Below are 3,735 nucleotides of genomic sequence, written 5' to 3' on the forward strand. Positions count from 1 at the left end.
AATTTCTGGCCCTATACAAGAATGACAAGTACACAGGGAAACTTGGTAAGTTGTCTATTTATTTATTTATTATTAATCTAAATGAAATCTACTCTGCCTTGTTCTAGCACTATATTTACAGCATCTGCTCAATAACCCTACCCTTATCTCTCTAGACCATGTCACTGTGCTCAATAAAATTCCCATTTGCTACACAGGCAATGCTCAGGGAAAGCCATTCTCTAATCCTGCTGCTGAACAGCATTATTTGCTGCATTGCATTTAAATCACATAATTCTTGTCCTCAGAAGAAGTTGTCATGGTGGATAAAAATCTCATTGTTGAGACAGGACAAACCTGGGATGTTACACAAAGTGCAAACACATCTCTTTTGATATAATTCTATTCCAATAGCACATAATACTAGCTTTTTACCGAATGTGGGAAAAGCAGGATGAGCATTCCGTGGAACTCTTTTGTCTGAAACAACACACTAGGTTAGTGTTAATCCAGTGGGTTTTGTTGCTTCTGATTATAACTCTTGAAATGGAAAACAGGCTTATTTGCTAATTTACAAATCACAAAGGGACATTTTCTACCACCTACAATCAGGCAAAAGCTCTGTCTGATGACATAGGAAAGAGGATGAGAAAATACTACACTCAAAACTCAATAGTCGTAAACATCCTCTGACTAGGAAAATAAGAAAACTATTTTTCCTTAAAAAAAAAGTAAGGATTCAAAATCTACTTATTACTTGTAAATGGTTGAAAGGCAGATTTATTTATATATTTTCCCTTTTTTCTCCTTGGTTAAATTGGTGATGTCAAAAGTGTTGGTATTACTTATGACTTGTTCCCTTTGAATTGAGCTCAGATAATTTGCTTTGCATTAAATCCTATTTTTTCAACTTCATCATCTCATTTCCAAATGGAATCTATTCTGTTTTTAATAACTTTATGAATATGATCTCTAATATTTTGATGATATGCCCCATTTGTTGGGAGTTGCTAAAGTGTCCTTCATCCTGGATTCCTTGCGGGCACTGAGTTGATGATAGAATTTATTGAAATCTATTTGTTACAGATCCTGCCTCCCCCCCCCATTCAAATTCTACTCTAATAAATCATTATGGCATAAAGATGGCCTTGGGCCCTTGGAGGTGCTGCAAGTAGAGGACAAGCACTGGCAGCTTCTCCCAGGCTGGAAAGACATCAAACCTGGGTCATGCAGTGACTCTCATTTGAGGACAAAACTAATTCATTCTGATTCAATTGGGAAAAAAAGAATGAAAAAAAAAATGGTAGAGTACCTGAGATTTACTCTAGATGTGAGATTTATTCCTTAGTCAAGTGTCTGTGCACAGTAAGACCATCATCATAACTAAAAGCAGAAATAGATTAAAAAAAAAGAATGAGGAAAAGATATGATGTATTTAAATCATTTAAATAAGTTACTAGAAATCAACAATGTGAAATAGAATAGAAATAATTTAAACATCTAATATAAAAATTTCATCATAAGATTTAACCAATGCAAATTAGTAGTCACAAAAAGACTAAAAGACTCTTAGTCTGCAAGCATTTCACTTACTTGCCAAATCTTAAAAGATGTGGGCCAAAGGCGACACTGGTTCATAATATAAACTCATATGTAAAACCTTATGAAAAAGGATGATGGTCTACTATGGATGATGTAATTTCATAAAACACAGAGAAGGAATAGAGAGTTAAACCATTTCAAAAAAATATTGGCAAGATATCAAATCAAGCAAAGTAACTTCCAGGATATTTGAGAATGAAAATGAAAGCAGGACCTTAAACAAAGAAGAAAAATATTTTCAAAAAATATTTTAATAAATGGTTTTCTACATCAATAATGGAGAAGCCAGAACCACTAAACTTGGACCCTTACATCACAGTTAGAAATAACACTAAAGTAAACAAATATGGAGGAATATGGGGAAAATAAGCTAGATTAGATGATATGCATATAGAAAAGATACATGCTGGGAGATATACATTCGTGAGGGCACTAAGGTTCCATTTTATGAGGTATCTGACGAAGGAAAGATATTAAATCTTAAAAACAAAACACTCTGGAATTTATTGGTTATTTTTTTAACTACAAACTTTTATGGTCAATCAACCAACATGCATTTATTCTTAGGGCCAGATGATGTACTAAATTATGGGGTTATAAGGAAGTAAAAAACATCCTTCCCTCAAGGAGCTCATACTGTAAAAGGGTACTCAGATAAAAAAATAACTAGGTATATACAAGATACATTTAGAGGAAATGGAAAGTAATCTCAGAGGTGAAGGCACTAATGTATTTAGAGGCCAAGAAAGATCTCCTGCAGAAGATAAGATTGAGCTATGTCTTGAAAGATGCTAGGAAAACCAAGAAGCACAGGTGAGGGGACACATATTTCAGGCATGGAGGACAGTTAATACAAAGGCCTGTGGACATTATATGAAATATTTTATTCAATAAACCCTAAATAAGCTGATGTAGATGGATTTTATAGTGAGTTGATGACAGTAAAGTATAAGACTGGAAATATAGGAGAAAGTCGGGTTATGAAGAGGTTTAATGCCAAATAGGAGTATATATTTCATCTTGGAGGTGATATGGAGACCCTGCAATATGGAGATGACACAGTCAAAACTGTGCTGAAGAAAGATTACCTTAGGTTCATATTAGTAATTCCAGAATCAGACTCTGCACAATGGGTTGGTTGATCTGTGGTCAGAGGAAGGGCACAGGCTCTGCTCTCCCTTCTGCACCTATGTTAAAGCATAGGGAGGCAACTCACCTAGCTTCATGCTGTTGACTTCACCAGAAGGCATGGCCACATCAAGGGTATTTTGAAAACCATAACCTGTGATCAAGGCTAAGAGATGCCTCTTGTGAAAGTAGTTTCCCAATATCCTTACTGGTTTAAGAAAAGGAAGTAAATGTTCACTGATGCTAAAAGCCTTTCTATTGGCCAGTTTGTGTATTGTGATAATAAACCTCAGCACAACATTGGCAATATCCCCTGAGGTGGCATTATGCCCAAAGGTACCATTCTGTGCTATCTAAAACAAAAGTGTGGTGACCTATGCAAGCTTGCCCAAGCTTCCAGAAATTATGCCACAGTGATCTCCCACAATCCTGAAACCAAGAAAACACTAGTGAAGCTACTTTCAGGCTTTAAGAAACTGATTGCCTCAGAAAATAGAGTGGTAATTGTTATTTATGGAGAAGATCATATTGATAAACTCATCCTTAAAGAAGGTCATATCTACTGCAAATATGAGGCCCAGTGGATCTGATTGCCCACATGTCTGAGGTGTGACCATGAACCTGTGGAGCAACCCTTTAGGGGAAGTAATCAGCAGCATTTTGGAAAACCATTCATCATTTGAAGACACATCTCAGATGGATTCAAGGTCAGCCTCATCATTGCCAAGTACAACAGCCAGCTCTGAACTACCAAGACAGTACAGAAGAAGGCTTAATAACACCCGAAATCCTGACAAGAAAGATTAGTTGGAAGAAAAAAAAACTCTTGGCAGCCTCGTGGTGAATAGATTAGAATGGGGAAAAACTTGTTAGGGATGCCAGTTTGAAAGCTACTATAATAGTTCAGGTAAAGGCAGGAGACCCCGAACTATGCATGACTTGTTATTACATTATATTTCAGTTCTTCTTTCATTGTTTCAACTGTCCAAACCACCTTCTCTCCTAGTTTTCCACAGTCTCCCAACC

At 36.2% G+C, this 3,735-nt stretch overlaps 1 pseudogene; it reads left to right on the forward strand.

Moving 5' to 3' along the window:
- The first annotated feature begins 2,612 nt into the window (after positions 1-2,612).
- Positions 2,613-3,299, forward strand: LOC114031733 (annotated as a pseudogene).
- Positions 3,300-3,735: the final 436 nt, after the last annotated feature.

The sequence above is a fragment of the Vombatus ursinus genome, unplaced genomic scaffold, assembly GCF_900497805.2.
Source record: "Vombatus ursinus unplaced genomic scaffold, bare-nosed wombat genome assembly UNPS02015255.1, whole genome shotgun sequence".
Taxonomy (NCBI): domain Eukaryota; kingdom Metazoa; phylum Chordata; class Mammalia; order Diprotodontia; family Vombatidae; genus Vombatus; species Vombatus ursinus.